Genomic DNA, 17558 nt, shown 5'->3' with positions numbered 1-17558 from the left:
TTAATAAGTATTAATAATAAATTTTAATTCCTAAAATTAGCATCATATATATATGTATATATATAATATATATATATATATATATATATAACTAAATGTGTGTATTAACAGATCAATAACACTAATATAACAATATTCACTAGATAATTATTACAAAAATAAAACTAATTCTCAAACTCAACAATTAAAAATAAAATTCTAACAAATCCATCAATCAATAATTAAACTAAAACTAGCACAATCAATAAATAAATTTAAACAAAAGCAGCAATTTTTCAAGTCCATCACACTTTAGCTGATTAAAACCAAAAAAAATTAAAAAGTGATTAATTTCCTCAAAGTTAATGAATACAAAAATATCGTGATTTATTCACGCTAATACCTGAGTGATATATTTCTCTCCCAACGCTAAAAAGGGGGAATAACATTTGAATAATTTGAAAAGTTCGTAGATGTAAAGAGTTACGCTTTAGTGTAAATCCGTGGCAAAATAAACTTTTTGTTTATTCATTAAGGCAAACCCTCCTCTTTCCTTTTTCATGATCGACCCCTTGAGCATTAACTGTCATGTATGTAGCTCGTGGCTACTGGATAAAAAGAGAGGGTAACATGGCCCGTATCTCCGATACGCCACCGGCCATAAAAATCTGAATATATTAAAGCTTGTGCTCACACGACATCTCACACGAATTGTGAACGCATATTCTTGATAATCCACATTTTTGCCATTTATTTTTTCAACTATTCCCTTTTTTTTTCTCTCTCTCTCTCTCTTCCACTTTATTATCATTCTTCTCCAATACTAAAATGTTTAACAAAAACTCCAAGCAACTTCGTTTATCACACTAGTGTGATAACTATCACGAATGTTTTTACAAAAATGACAATTAAACCTTAATAAACATTGCCAACCATTTGTTATTTATCTGAACAAATAATGAAATATTTAAAACAGTTACACTCTCGCGTGTTTATCAGAAATAAATAAATTTTCCTTTTGGAGTTGTTTGATATCTTATATAAAATAACGGTAAATTTTGATGAATATTATTTCAATGTAAACAAAACAAAAAATTTCGTATTGTCTTGATGTCGAATGAGCAGTTAAGCATTCAGGTTTGAAGCTAATTAGAATAATTCGGGCTGCCGTGGTGCTGTGGTTCACGCCACTACGACGAGAATTTGCATTTTAAATGAAGCGATGGCGTGTCGTGTTGCTTCTTGTACCCAAGAACTTTGTTTTATAGCAAAAATTTAATATTTATTTCAAAATCATAACATGAAAGATTCACTGGGTTTTGTATTTAATATTAAGAAAACCTACTTTCCTTACTGACACTTCAAAACTAAAGAAAAGAAATAAAGAAATATTTTAATCATCAACACTCTGAATGAAGAATAGAATAAAATAAATAAAAAAATAGCTTACCTGTTGACGTTGAGTGAATGAAAGAAGATCCAAAGGTGCTTTTCCTGATGTCTGTGTGTGTTTCTGAAGCCAGTGATAATTTATATGCTGGATTCACTAAACAAATCCATCGTGAATAGGATTCCTCATCACTTCAAACTTTGATGATCAAGAGACACTTGTCACTAAGGCTGGTCGATCCCGAATTAGACGAATTCGCGTGACACTGTTGGATCCCGTGTGGCTCCGTTGTGGAGTGGATGGCAGGAACTGAAGAGTTGGTGGTCGACCACGAGGCTTCAGATTGCCAGCAGGTAAAGGACTCTCGCGTGTCTGAAGAGGGAAAGCCAGCCAGATGAGAGAAGAGAGTGGGAAGAAGCAGCAGCAGCAGCAGCTACTGAAGAATGAATTGAACAAGAAGAGCAGCAAGTGGTATTCACTGGTTTGAAAGGTCCAGAGAATCTGAACTAACTCTCGGGGGTTACGGTTATACTTCTGCTTGGTGCTGGTGAGGTCTGCTCTCTCTAGAGTAGCCAGGCCACGAGCGTGAAGAGAACGAGGTGACGCTTTGGCGTGTCCGTCGCGTGCTCTATCAAGCTAAAGCTTGAGAGAAGGGACCAAGTGTGGAACTTGAAGTGGGGGGTTTGTCGACGTGCGACCTCGCGACCCTCGACCAGCAGGGGCTGGGCGGACTCTGGCACGCCTTCCATGCCACGAGCACACCAACTTTACGCTCCGATGGACTGCTCATCATTCTATGAATTCTCATCATATTAATTTCACCCTTTTTTACTCACTTTAGTCTGCCAAACATTCATTAAAAATTATCCCTCGATTCTTCAATATTACTTACCATCTCTTCTCTCATCTTCCTCTCTGTGGCTAATTAAAAAGCCAACTTCTCTTTTTTTTCTTCTGTTTCACCTTCTGATACTTGGGTCCGTGTCTAATCGACCCTAACCTAGACTGAAGTGAAGACAGATATCAATGATCTCCATCACCAGCCGCCTAGAGCCTAGACTACTTAAGAAAATAAGATATTATCGTCTTTAACATCAAGATAAATTCTCCTGCCTGTCTTTTATGGCTTAAGATCTAAATCTTACCTTGGAATATGCATCTTTTCTCACCGACCTCAAACCTCATCGTCACACCTGCACTAATCGTCCCCCGTCGCACGCGACATTCATTATACAACGATTAATATTATCGGAAAAGTTTTTCTGTATCTTTTTTTTTTCCTCTATTCAACTCAATACAGTAAAATTCATGTAATTTTAGTCACTTAGGACATCTTGATTCATATATTTTTAACTAGAAATATTTTTAAACTGAATAATAATTGACTAAATAATCATCAATAACGATATCAATAATAATAACCTCAAAATTTGAGGTTAGATGAAATGAATCATAAAGTTAAAGTAATAAATATCAAAATAAATACTAATAGTAATTGAGTTGGTGAAAAATGGACTACATCTTTCTGCTGTCTACACTCAGGCGCCTTTTAATGACTCTTATATCGAATGACAAATAAATAGGGGGAACTAGTGAAATCCTCGAGAGATCACGGTAACGGCCCCCTAGCGAGTAATTGTATCGTAACAACTCTTGGCGTCCCTTGTTGAAAGACAGGTTGCGAATGTTCACGGATCATCACCTTTTTGGAACTGACTTGGATACAAGTGTGTTTTTGTGGTCCACCAAATGGTAGCCATTCTCTAGACTTCATCCTCATAGATGTCATAACGAATGAATGAGTTCCTCAAACACACATCACGGATCATCTGCTGTTAATTCTATAGTTTTTGCGGTCCACCAAATGTTGTGGTTTTTCTCTTGACACGTAAGCCAATTTTACACGCAGAAAATTTTTTTACATGGTTAATAAATTTCGTGTGTTTAATTTAAGACTGAAAAACAAAAAAGAAAGTTGATTGAAAAATAAAAATGATTAATAAATATTTCTATAGATGTTGACGATAAATTGGATCCATAGTTTGGAGATATTGAAGATGAAAAATACAAGACACTTTTCACAATATAAAAACAAGAATGCGGGCATGTACAAGATGTGAAATAAAGTCCAGAGTTTCACCTGTCTGTCAAAAGCACACTGGATTTTGGAGAAAATTCCCTGATGTTTTATCCTTCTGCGGTGTAACCACAAATTAATCTAAACTATCCCAACATACTAAGTCTAACCTGATGACTTCTAATGCATATTTGGTGTTCTTAATAAGGGTGATTTACGTTTTATTTAATAACCATTCTTCCATCAACAAGGTAGAATGTCATCAATTAAAATTTATTTTCACCTTTAACTCTTCCGGCTGCATCGTCATCAACACCATTATTGTTATTAATTAAATAATTATGTGTGTGAATGAGACTACAGTTGGTGTCTGTTTCAAATCAGATAAAATTTTAATAGTTAAATTATTAGTTATACTACGGAAAACTTTTTTGGATGAGGTCTCTTCATGCTTGGCGTAGGTTGAAGTGTTTTTTTTTCATGATGAATAAATTTGTTATGATGGAAAAAATGTGTCATACATCCACACTGAAGAATGTTATCTATTTTTATCCAACTTTCAATCAATTTCCAACGGTAAGTAATATTCTAGTGACACTAGAAATGACGACAAAAAATTATTTAAATATCTATTGTCAATTTTGGAGTTTGAAATGGATTTTTTTTGTTGTTTGATAGGAATAGAACTAATAATCAACTGAACTATATACAAGCAGTAGCCAAAGTAAATCGAAGGTTGATTATCACCCTGGTTTCATCATCAACGTGTGTATACTCGGTCACAGACTGTATATATATACATGATACTGCAGCCTAACTGATCAATTTGCCATGGCTATTCTCTCTCAGAGTACAAAGCAGCATATACAAGAGCTGCGAAAAACCTCAGCAATTTTATCGACAGTAATTTCGCCTAAACATCTTCTAGCAGCTGCCGGAGATATTAAGGGACGAGTTTTAGATTATTTTTTTTTTATTCTTATTCAGACATCATTTTTTTCCTTCATATGTGCCGCCTTTGCGTATAGGTAACGAATAAAATATTAATTTTTTCCTCATCAACGGAATTATTCAGTGATGTCAGTAATTTTCGTAAATTATTTCTTGATCAAAATCATTCCGTCCTTGATTCAATGACAAACTATAATGATGATATTTAAATCAATTAATTATGTTAAAATATTTTTATTGTTTGATGGAGATGATCCCACCACATTCCAAGACATGGATAAAATAAATATGAAAATGAAAAATAAATACTGACATTTTTTAATCGATTTTGTTGATTGTCTAAAAAAAAAAAAGAATGATAATTTAATTACACTCTAAGGAATTAATGATTTAGTTTCTAATTGAATAATAGTTGGATTTACAATGTTGTATTAATTTCTTATTGGACAGAAAATAGTTGAGTTTTAATATTTATTTTATTAATATTTAATTGCATAAATGCTTTGTAATAATTGTTTTTTATGTGACACAGTTGTTTATAAATCCATCAGTCTTTGATTTAAAATTTTCTATTGTTTATTATTTGTCAATGAATTGTTCTGAAAAACATTAATTACTGATAAAAAATTATTTACTTCGGGTTATTAATCAATTTATGCTATAAATTATGTAATTATCAATCAAGGGGTGATTTAAAGATGAAAAATTCTAATTTTTAATTTGCTCAATATTATTGAATAAAAGGAAAAAAAGAAAGAAATTTAATGTACCTACTCTCTGAAGATGAATCAGTGAATGTTAATTATTTGTAGTGATAATGATAGCGCTAATTAAAACAGTGATTGTATTATAACTGAAAATCAGTGAATATACACTAATTCTCACTGATTAATTTTTTTAAAGAGTACTGCTTTACGTGGGGAAAATTTTACATTTATTTTTACTAGTCAATTTATAGTAAAATTTACTAGCAAAAAAAATTAAAAATTACTAGGTTTTTTTTTTTTTTTAACAAAAAAGTGGTAAATAATCCTATTTTGGTAATTTTAACCAATGAGAATAGTAATTTTTGCTGAATTTACTTAAAAAAAACCCTAGTAATTTTTTATTTTTATTTCTAGTAATTTCTACTGTAAATTAATTAGTGAAAAATAACTATAAAATTTCTACCGTCTACTTCTTCGTTACAAACAGTTTACACTGTATTTTAATATCTTTATTATTAATAAAATATTTTGGAATATCAAAAAAGACTTCCCATGTTGTGTAAGTATGATATAAAATACCAAAAGATATTTTTTATCTTCAAAAGTTGATGATGTTAATGTCTCTTTTTAGGATTTTAACCCCAATGACCTTCGAAGCGACGTGTGCTTTCTACGAATTCCCTTAAAAGACTCATTGCATTTTATTTCAGTCCATTTTTTCATCTTCTTCTCACCTTTGGCCGTTTTAAATTGCCATTTTTTTTACGATCATGACCATCAAGAAGGGAGAACACAAAACAGGCTGATGACCAAAACATCATCTTGGTGAAGTGTCTCTTTTTCTTTTGCTCTAAAATAATGGTACAACAAATCGACAAAGAAGCAACTACTTCAAATATTTGTATAGTGAAAGGCCCACCATGGATAACTGCCGACCTACCTAATATACCACCATTAACACCACCTGCTATAATAATAAAGCAATTTCGCAATTATCGAAACACTCTTGAGTTAACGGCGGAAATGTGGTAAAACTGCCAAACTTTACCATTTTTGTTACACTCTAAAGTTCATGGACGGTCAGAGTTGATGTCATTGATGCTTGTCATCATCTCGCTACCTAGAAGACAATTCAATTTTTTTTTGCTTCAAGAATATTTAAAAAAAAAACAACAAAAAACAAAAGTGTCCAGAAGCTAGATGGTTTAGACCAGGTTCCAATGGATTGAATATTGATGGAAATTAATTTCTGGTGATGATCAATGTGCAGAACTATATCTAGTTCACAGAAAAATGACCCCTAACAACTGGTAAGAGAAAATAAAAAAAACCCTTCATAATAATTTTCCGTTTCTCCAAATGACTATGACTTTTATTTCCAGTTTGTGGTATAAATATAAGCTTCCTACAAGAATTGGTGATGGTAATATAGAGTAAAGATAAGTATAAGAACCACCCTTGGATGGATTACGCATGTCCTGGCAGCTGCGCATCCTTCCTGGGGCGTTTCAAAACCCTCACCAATAGGCGACGCCCTAGAATAACATCCTGATGTCTCTCTCCACCAATTGGAGATGTTATTATTATCACTGCCAGTGTCATCGTCCACTCAAAAGTCACGATATTATCAGAAGTGCTTGGCTTTTAGCTATCGATCCACTCTCAGAAGCTTGCAATCGATTGCTTTTAAAATACCTTACTTTCAACGCAATCAATGGAACTATCATTATTGTTATCATTGTTTCTATTATTTATTTTTTTATTTCCAATTGAAAGAACAATGAAGATGAAGATTGCTTTATAGAAATTATTGATGAAGTTTGGAGAAGCTTTCTATTGATATCTATCAACATATCATCAAAAGGACCAAGAAGTAAACTTTAGAATCAATTCATCAACAGAATTAAATGATCACTATGGTGCTGAGCAGAGTCTTTCTTCTTCAATGATCCTTCATGCTTATATGATGCAGCAAAACCTAGACTATGTCTTAAAACACTGTAGCAACTTTAACTTACAAAGTGTGAATCTGTTAACAAACTTACAACAAATTGGAAACTTCCAACAGAGTTCAACTTAATGTTAAAAGTGTTTAAGATTAAAAGTCTGCTATAATTTTTTTTTATCAACAATTAGCAGCTTTTTATGCTAGGAATATATTTCCTGATACTGGAATATAGTCACTATGACTACCTGACAATTTTTTTTTATCAAAGAAAAAAAATCGTGATATTTTATAAAACTTTTTGCTTCTCAAAGGAGCGATAATGGATCCTGGATCCTTCGTGAAAGAGGTATTGGTGTGTGGTAGTGAGCAATTCGCGACTTGGAAGCCTGTGAGTATAAGGATGCCGCGATGCTTTAAAGAGAAAAAGAGAAATTGTACCTCAGGGATGAAGAGAGTGGGTGCAAACGGTTGACCGGTTACAGCTGCGGTAATTACCTTGACTCGAGTTTGGTTTTATAGTCGGCGCGGGCCAACTCACGAGACGACTCACTTACTCTTTCTCTTCATGCACTTACTCGATTATTGCATTACCAATGCATAACCCGTCGGTTAAGCATGAAGCACGTGTCAATAATATATTTTAAATTCAAACTTTCCATCACACCAATTAATGATTAATTTTATTTATTTCTATATTATAATTAACTTTTAAATAAAATCATTAACTATAAGAAGATTTTCTCATTAAGATAATAATCTTTTTATTGTAAAAATTTGATTGGAAATACTTGTCTTGTTAGTGGTCTAGTTATTGAGCATTCAATTAGCACTAAGCAAGTGATATACAGCTTGGAAACCCAAAGCAGTAGCCAAGCAAAAAGTCATACTCTTGAAAGTGGGTACTAAAAGAGTGTAAGACGAATACATATAAATGAGCCTAGTACTTGTCCTGCCCTTCACACCAGAGTTGAACTCTGGACAAGAAATAAATGGAGTTGGAATAACAAAGACATCAACCAGGTTGTTAAAGAGATGTGGATTGAATACTCTATCAAGTAGAGAAAAAAAAAATTATCTTCACTTTTAAAATTATCTTTAGAAATATTTTTTCATGGTCATTTTGATAGCTAAATTCTAGCTCATTCCTACATTATTAAATTAGATGATCATCAGGATAAATGAAGTAATTAAAGTCCATTGTTGATGAAGAAAAAATACCCTAAAATATTTCCCAAATGTTTCAATGAGTTGACAACAGGTACGAATGAAGCAATTGAAGTTGAATTTCAACGAATTCTTTAGGGCAGATGGTCGGACATATTGGACACTCGTCAGTGTCTTAGCTGAGGTTTGAAAGGAGGGCTGAAAAAGTGTAAGTAATAAAAACACTTATCTCTTTATACCTTGCAGGCAGTCATTTAAAGAGCCAAGTTAATTGTTAGTAATTGCATTTTACTCACTTACGATTGTCATTTCTCTTACATCAGTAAGAACATCACCTATAGAATAAAGGACACTGGCATTCACACAGGTTTTTTGTTCAAAAGACCCTCCACTTCGGTGTGGGAGATAGCATCGATTTTAGTCGAATTCTTTCAGCAGATTCAACTGTGCACGCGACATTTTTAACATTTAATCACTCGTCATCACGACTCAAGGGATCTTTACCTTTGGTGATTTTTAAGGTATTTCTAACAAGGCCAAGCATACCTTGGCCCTCGTTCAAATGTATTTCACTGGAGCGAATGTTTAGATCATTAAATTTATGACTTGTAGTCATTCAAGATATCGAAGAACATACGAGCAGATGCACTAATGTCACAGTCAGTGACTTCTTGTGGTGATACAGAAGATCCCTGAGCTCGTTCATCAAACAACACATCATGGCACTAGGTCTTTGCTCTCCTTTTTTGTCAGGAATTTTTTTTACTTTTACCTATCAGCTACTCCCCTTGATAAAAAACACCATATGATGAATTAAAAAATATTCCATGTCCTTCTTTTTACACTTATGTTTTAAGTGCTGGAAAAATTTTCCAGTTTTATTTATTTATTTAGAAAAATAAGACGTGAAGTACGTCATGATCATTTATCCAGTGCTCTTAGCAAAGACTTAGATAAGATCCCATAAAATATTGTGCTATGGACTCCACTGCTTTTGGATCCTTAGTCTCAAGTTAGCCAGTCATGCTCTGGTATCAAGAAGGTTTAAATTAAATTATCCTCAACATGTATTTACCTGAGACTATTTTTAAAGTCCAGTTTCAACTTGAAACTTTTGATGCTCCAATTGCCATCTATGATTTAATTCCATTTTGGGAATCATCAACTTCATTGAAGATGTTGATGTCTTAGACTGGATCTAGAGAATCTTATTCTGGTCATCAATGTCATTATAAATTTTTATAACACTATTTGTATAGCATTGATACATTTTTAAAGTTCAAAATAAATTTTAGAAGATCCATTTTTAATAAAGTTCATCAGTTTCAAGAGATATTTCAACATTACTTTCCAGAGTTCAATTTCTATCATTTCTGGGTAAAAAAAAAAAATTCATTCCTACATTTCCAAATAAATAATCAACTTTAGAGAAATAAAAGATCCTGTTAAATCCTAATTGGCGAGTATCCCTCGGAGCATTTGTAGCCATTGATCAATTTGGATTTGAAAGTGATTGAAAGAAGCAGAGACATTGATATACCTGAATGTCTTCTGAAGCTCATAAGGAAGCCGAATGACCAAAAATCTTTCACTGGGTCGTGACATTAGCGTTTTACAGGCGTTTCGTAAGAATTCGTATCCGCGTGTCGGATTCCAACGACTGGTTTTACATCAGAACTGCAAATGGTACCTTGGTTGGAAATATGTCGGACCAATTTACCAGTGTCTGGTGCCCCTGGGCCGTCGCATTGGACTTCCATGCTCTCTTGTTAGTTGCCGTGCAGCATCAACAGCATCAGTAGCTCTGTTGTATATAACTTTATCCTTTTCCTTCTCATTATTGTACTTCACTACCCAAGACGAAGAGAAGAAGATCAAAGCCTCAGGCTACTTCCCTTTCTCTCTGATACTTTTATCGTAAAAAAAATCATCTGAGGCTACCGATCCTTCTCTTGTATTCATTTTTTTTAGGATTAATTCATTTTTCTTATGAGTCTGAAGTACACCGTGTATTATTACATGTTTTAATGTTACTTTTTTTTTTGCTGATGAATGAATTATTATTGTTGCTAATAAAAATATGGAAAGATCTCCAACTCCATCAGGAATTATCATCATTGTGGTTTACTTTTAAACTTAACTTTCTTCTTTTTTTCCAATTGTATTTTATTTTTTAACATCAATTGTTGTTGAATTATCATGCTAGATAATATTCTGGATTGAATTAATGTGGATTATATTGAAGAGAACACCTTTAGCTTCAGAATGATGATTACTTGATAATATTGACAAGAGTTCTAATAAATTTGAAGTCAAATAAATTGTAAATAATTTATAAATGTCCAAACTAATCAATAAACGATGTTCAATCTATACATTTTTCAAACAAAAACTGTCATTGTGGGTACTTATATCAAGCGGAATAATTTAATATCATAAAAAAAAAACCAGAACCATGATCGTATGGTGGATTGGAAAAAATTTAACTTTTAATTGATTTTATACATTATTCACGACTAAAAGAAAAGCACGTGAGGTGTTTAACGATGAATGTCTACGCACTCAACAGTATAACTTTAAAAGGATGATAAATAAAATTCAAATACTGCATTCTATTGATCATCAATGACATGATGGTTTATTATTATAATTACAATCAGATCCATTACCTACTTTGGACCTGTAAACGAGACTAAATGTCTCGTAAATTCGCATGCTCCTGACAGACAGACAGACCATAAAGTTTATTTTCAATTGACAATTTTTCGTCCACGCTCTAAAAAGACAAATGATTACTCTGATGCCAACTAAACTTCATAAATCTTTGGGAGTTCATGATTGAAATTTATTGCAGATTGGGGTATCAATTAATTCTTTTTTTCTAAGTTTCAGAATTCCTGGAGACAAAACAGAGTGATTGGGAATTTAACGGATTTTCTGTCACCAAGAAATTCTCTAGAAGTTAATAAATTAAAAATTCCTACACATTTTTATTGCCAAATTCATCTAGTTATTTTAAAATTAAAGTTGAAATTGAAAAGAAGAAATGAATTTCTTTCTCAATCATCAAAATATTGTGGGATTATCAAAGAGTTGGTCAACGGAATCAGACCATATTTATAAGTCGAGCAGATTCCTGAAGCATTGATGTCATCTTGATCATACAGGACACAGTTGTTCTGAAGTAAAGCCTAGTAAATGATTCCAAATAGTCCAGTCAATATTTTAATTAATAATAACTAGACTATATTATAATGAATGGAATTATTACTTGGAGTATCTTTGATCCTCCAATTAATTCAAACAAACCATTGGTATTTTATAGTTTTAAATTTTCACTTCTATCACCAACCTCTATGACTATCTGGCAATTTTTTTAAAGTAATAACAAAGCTTTTCTATGTGATGATAAAGCTTTTCCATCAATAATCCTAGAATGCTGTGCAATCGTTGGATACACTTGATGATTTGAAACACTCCTAGACTTTCATTGTCATTTGAAAGATAATTAATATCAACATGAATGATTAACAATACATTTAAACCCAAGATTGAAGTTTCCATGGTACCAAATGGTCATCATCATCATCATCATGTCTCCACATCCATTCAACTATCCACCACTGGTCCATGATCATATCATGAAGCTAAAATTTTTTCCATTAGTTAATTTCTTGGATTCGGTATACGGTTTTATTTCTTACTTCACTCTTAGATCCCAAGTTGTCCGTTGGCCTTCAATCATCCCAAGTAATTATTCGCCTGAAGCAGTTTTGCCCAATTATTTGCGCGGCGAAACAGTTCGACTGGATGGAGGAGTAAAAGAAGGATGACAGCAGACGATTGAGGAATTAAAATTGTTGAGACTTGCTTGAAGACTCTTCCTCTGACATACCGACACAATGTAAGAAGATATTTATTGCTAGTAAATATCACATATATCATAACAATATCTATTTTGACATTTTCACATCAACCATCTAAAAGTCATTCCCCATGAAAAGTGTCATCCAATTATCTCTCATCTAAACTGTTGATAGTTTGGATTCAATTATTTGAGGGACTCTCATCTCTCTATAAGGCATGTGAACGAAATTTACACTGTGTTATCTGTTGGCAACAGCAGCACGACTCGTAATCCTCGCGTAATCCAATGGTCTCTTGATCGCGTGTCACTTGACACACGATACACTTTTGGATTAAACTCATTCAATTGTTGAAAATTTGACATGTACCAACCCTCTTACTAGTTTTATAAACGATTTCATGTTGTTTCTTTTTGATGAGCTAATGTTTTATCATACCATCAAGTAAATAGATACATTGATTTATTTATTTTATTCATCCAACACCATTTTTTCCAACTGATCATTATTTTTAAGGTAGCGTAGGTCATCAACAGATCATCTATTTTTTTCTAAATCTTAAATAGCGACCAAAAGATTATCTGAATGTTACTTTAATTAATTACAATAATTAAATCAATTTTATAATGGTTAATAACACAAAAAAAAATATATTTAACACTAATTTGACTTCACTGAAACAAATTGAGTTAAATTTAAAGTTTGCTCCCCGTTTTCAGGCCCCAAAGCGACATATTTCTACCCCCCATGCCCAAACGGGTGTTATTTTTCTCCACGGGAGAGAAAATGTCACTTTTCTGACCTCAAAATAGTATGTCGGCCATGGGAGCAAAGTAAGACATTCTTACCTGAGTATTTGCCCAATTTTATACCGAGGTCAGAATATCATACTTTTCTCCCTTGGTTAATAATGTACTATTTTGTCATACCTGTGTGGAAAATTCAACCCCTCTCCTATGGAAAAGTTAACTTTCCATGCAAGTATGACGAAAAATCATATTCAAGCTTAAAAAGGACAATTAGACTAGATCAAATTATGTCTTTACTACCCTCGTCTTAGGGTTGTAATTTCACACGTGATTTTTCACTAGTCTACTTTTCCTCCCTAGGTGTGAAATGTACTAATTACAGCCGTAGAAATTTTCTAATGATATCAAAACTTAAAAAACTATGAATATCATAATTAATCATTGATTTTTTATTATAAAAATCGTTAAAGCATTTTCAAACATGCCAAATAATTAATTTAAATATTCATCTTTAATATAACAATAAACTTTCTGTTCTGAGTTTATTTTTATATTTCAACCATACTACCTTAATCAACTAAAGATCATTTTGAAGCTTGAATTAAAATAAATATTGTTTAATTAGTTTTAGAGCAAAAGGAACTCAAACTAAAGAATGATTACTTTGTTAAAAGCAAAGGTGTTTTAATTAATGATTGAAAAGAAATGTTAAGGTGACTGATAATAGCTTAATGATAATGATGATGATGATGGAGTTGGAGATGTTGGTGAACACAAGTAAAAATGTCGACTATCTTAAAAGAATTAGTAGTAAATTATGAAATTAGTAATAATGACTCAGTAATAAATACCCAATTGTTCACTGATCTCTCATAAATTATCAAGAATAATACCAATAATTTTTTCATTTCGTTTTCAGCAGTCAAAAAAATGAACTTAAAATGGTAAAAAAAAATTGACTTTAAATGAGTCAAGTTGCTTTAGAGAGTAATTGAAGGTGGTGCAGGAATTGTAAGTGAAAAAGTGTATAATGAAAGGAAATGGAGATGACGAAGATGTATTTGGGTGATAAGTCAATTGCCTGTTGGGTATCATCGTGTTCAAGTAATAAATATAAATGCACTTGAAAAGGAAGCCGGTATATACATAAAGTAACCCTCGATGGTTGCGTGAAAGGGAAGATTCCCTTGGCGCGTGTCACCCTCAAAGGATTTAACCGACATGATATAACCACTGGTGCGTGTTTTGGGTGGTCTTTTAAACTTCTGTATTTCATACTTTGTTGCTGAACCAATTTTTGACTTGGTCCAAATCATTTTGTATATGTTACAGAAAATTAAAATTATACTTCAACAATAATTATTAAATTTTAAAAAAATATTTTCAAACTCACATTATTCTCATATTGTAAATAATCATCTTTTGTTGCTAGAGGTGCTGTTGTACAGACCCAACACTCCATATATATTTTTACTCTTCATAATAACTTCAAATCCACGCAATCGTTTACCCAATTCTTTCCACGCCACAAAGAAAGAAATAATACCAAAATCTCCATTTTTTGGCTAAATTATCTGTCCAAGATTATCCAATAGGAAATAAAAAAATAGTATGGCTGTTGGATATTCAAAAAGCTTCTTATTGCTTTCACTTTAAATATAATAACTCTTAAAGCTGTAATTGTTTGAAGATTCTTGCATCATTTTTTCTTTTTACTTACTTTTGTTCAAGGTGAGAAGATAAATTTGAAAACTTTGTAACAATATCCAGAGTAATTAATGCTTCTCTATTTTTATTATTACTTCTCAGAAGCATACCAACTTCTTCAAACACCTCTTTCAGCATTTAAAAATAAATTATATTCCATGTTAACATGTACATTCAGCACCATCAATTTTCACTTAAGATAATAAATGGCTACAAGTGGCAATTAATAACACAATAATATTGATATTAAAAAAAAAAAATTACAGAATGATAAATATTGAAATAGTAACAGGTATAAAATGAAAAAAAAAGGTGATGCATGAATAGCTTAATTATCTTTGTTTTTCTTCAATTAAACTGATAGAAAACGATTAGAATAGAAGAGAGTAAATATGAGGATAAGATCAAGAACTTTGTATTTGAAATTCCAGTTTCGTGTTTAAATGATAATATTTTCTCGCGTGCAGTTCTCACCTTCGTTATGGAATATGAGACTGGTTGCGCGAGAATTAGCAAAGCCACTAAATTGTAGAAAATACTCTGCATGATTATATATTCCAACACTTCAAGGTGTAGCACATCTGCTATAGGGTATGCATCTAGATGATTTTTTTCCTTTTACACCTAACCCTGGGGGGGTGAATCTCGATAGAGTTATTTTTTATCTTGCTATCTCGTTTGCTCTTAAGTATGAAGAGGTGCTAGTGTATACAATTAGATGAGCTGAGGTAATATGTGAGTAATACAGAGATCGTTAGTTGGAGATTACTCAAGGATGTGTAGCATGGATCTGAACACATCAAGGCCTTCAATCATCTTAAATGCTTCCTTCTAGTGTCTGATTTTCACCCATTAAATTGTAATTAACCATGGGTTAGGTAAAATAACTGGTAAATTTTCAATCCTTTTTGTTTACCAAGCCACATTCAATGACCATTTGGTGGAGATTCTTTTTTCGTTTGCTTTTAGAGGAACGTGGCCAAGGTGTGTGATTATTGGAGATGATGTTGGAATATTTCGGCTGAGTTGTTTGTTTCTGATTATTGAAGTGGATTTTTCATTAAATCCTAAATAGTAAAATACACGGCTTCATCAGGTTATGGTGTTCTCTGCTGGTTGTTTGTTTTAAGGTAACTAATTGTATTTGATAGTTGGTTATGATAATAATCCACTTGTTGACATGGTTAAGATAGTTGTAACAGCTATCTAGATAGTTATAATAGCTTTCCAGATAATTAGAGTAAGCATGAGGATTGCTGTGACACCAATCTACTTCTGCTACCTGGAGAAAATTAACTTAGATCTGGTCAGATCAGTATTATGAGTCAATCCAGATCTGATCACATGTTTTTAGATTCAAATATTTAGATTTTCTTAGAACTGATCAGATATAATATATTAATTCAGATGTAAACAGATTAAAGTTCTTCAGATCTGAAGAAAAGTACATCATTTTCGTTAAAAAAAAAAATCAGATATGAGAAAAACTGATCATTCTTGTAAAGAATATGATAAAAATAAATAGCCGCAGTCATAAAAATAGATGATTTAAAAATAGTATCTCAAATTTTCTAGGTTAGCATAGTGGTGACCCATCCAATTCTTCGGTCACGAAGGTTCCAGGATCGAATCTACCTGAGTTTCATTGCTTTTACCTCAAAAGTTCTTTTCAACACTACATCTAAATCATAATTATGGCATTAAAATATTTATTTAATAATAAGATTTAAATTTGGGTACTTTACTTTTAATTTCTGATTCAAAACAAATTTTAATTAACAATATTGATATTAATAATAATTTAATTTAATTAATATTATTGATATTAATAATAAAAAAAATCCTAACCTTTTAATTGAATGTATTTTGTTAAGAAACAAAAAAAATAAATAACCGAAAAGAATGATAAATAATTATAATAAAGAAAAAAAATTAGCCTGACCCGATTACTCATCATTCTAATAATTTCTTAATAATTCCAATTAGACTAAAAAAATTTCTCTTCACCTCAATCTGAATGATCGCACAAAAAATCGTTGAAAAAAGGTCCGAAAATGACACGAGCCATTAAATAAATGGTTTTAAAAAATCGAATAGACGAAGAATTTAGAGTGAATAGAAGAGTTTATTGTCTTAAATTTCGTTTAATCTATACATTGAGTCTATTTTTAAAATTGACCAAAGTAGTAGGCGAATATGATTGAGGGATTCATTGGAAACTATTATGACGATTTAGACCACGCGACGTATTTAACCATTTTAGGTTATAATACAGGACATTGAGTATTTTAGGACTAGAATAGATATTTTGCGTGTTTATAGTTGTCCCATCTACTCAGTAAGCATTAAGAATCGTCCTCGCGATTCAGTTAAATAATAGTTATATAGTAGATGAAGGATATTTTGTAGAAATAAATACTAGTTTCGATGATACTTGTGTATGTTAATCTAAATGTGGGGGCGCGCTACACGTTATGCGTTTAACCTTTTAAATATGAGGGATTTTTGAGAAATCACTCTTCAACAAAATCATCTAAACTCACGAACAATCATTAGTTCATTACGGAAAACTGTTTTAGTTCGAAGGACATACCGGAACAAAATTATCTTTCTGCACCACACTATCTAAAATATAGTATTATGTTGTATAAGAAGAAAGACCTTGCGATTCTTTCACGAAAGGTTGTGTCCAATGCTTATTTTATTGTAAAAAATTTGATTTTGTATCAAAAAGGTCACTAATTATATCTTTGGCGTACGCTGATATACGCCAATTATTTCCTTTTTGAGGTGCCATTTTTTTTTGAAGGTTATAAATGTTTGGGTTGAACTTGAAGACCAAAAAAAAAAATAACAAGTGGTCACATATGTCCACTATTTTGGACACCACTTGAAAAACTAGAAAATATTAGTAATTCTTTAAAAGCTATTTTGTCAGATCTTTTTTTTCTAACCTCATTATCTCTATTATTGGATTTATTTTCTTGAACAAAGAAGAATAATTCTGTGAGTTTGATAAT

At 31.9% G+C, this 17558-nt stretch overlaps 1 protein-coding gene and 1 long non-coding RNA gene across 9 annotated transcripts in view; one reads left to right on the top strand and one right to left on the bottom strand.

The window, feature by feature from the left end:
* Positions 1–17558, bottom strand: part of Poxn (Pox neuro) — a 44016-nt gene that overhangs the window by 15642 nt on the left and 10816 nt on the right. Inside the window, exons 1-3 of one of the 8 annotated variants that reach the window (XM_035077713.1) lie at positions 2515–2764; positions 1430–2428; positions 1325–1346 (exon numbers count right to left, since the gene is read on the bottom strand). The exons of 1 other annotated variant lie outside the window; for it this stretch is intronic. The gene's annotated coding sequence lies outside the window, so the exon portion shown is untranslated. Of the gene's footprint in view, positions 1–1324; positions 1347–1429; positions 2432–2514; positions 2765–17558 lie in introns of those variants that run through there. 6 more of the 8 variants (XM_035077709.1, XM_035077707.1, XM_035077708.1 and 3 more) reach the window with 6 other exon arrangements.
* Positions 2804–4806, top strand: LOC118063649 (uncharacterized). The gene is made up of 3 exons (XR_004689936.1): positions 2804–3257; positions 3385–4022; positions 4125–4806. It is a non-coding gene; the product is annotated as an uncharacterized lncRNA (long non-coding RNA).

Source organism: Chelonus insularis, unplaced genomic scaffold (genome assembly GCF_013357705.1).
Source record: "Chelonus insularis isolate UGA/USDA-ARS -01 unplaced genomic scaffold, ASM1335770v1 contig_146_pilon, whole genome shotgun sequence".
Lineage (NCBI taxonomy): Eukaryota > Metazoa > Arthropoda > Insecta > Hymenoptera > Braconidae > Chelonus > Chelonus insularis.
Note: the sequence above shows the minus strand (reverse complement) of the source record. Positions and strands in the feature narration are given on the sequence as shown.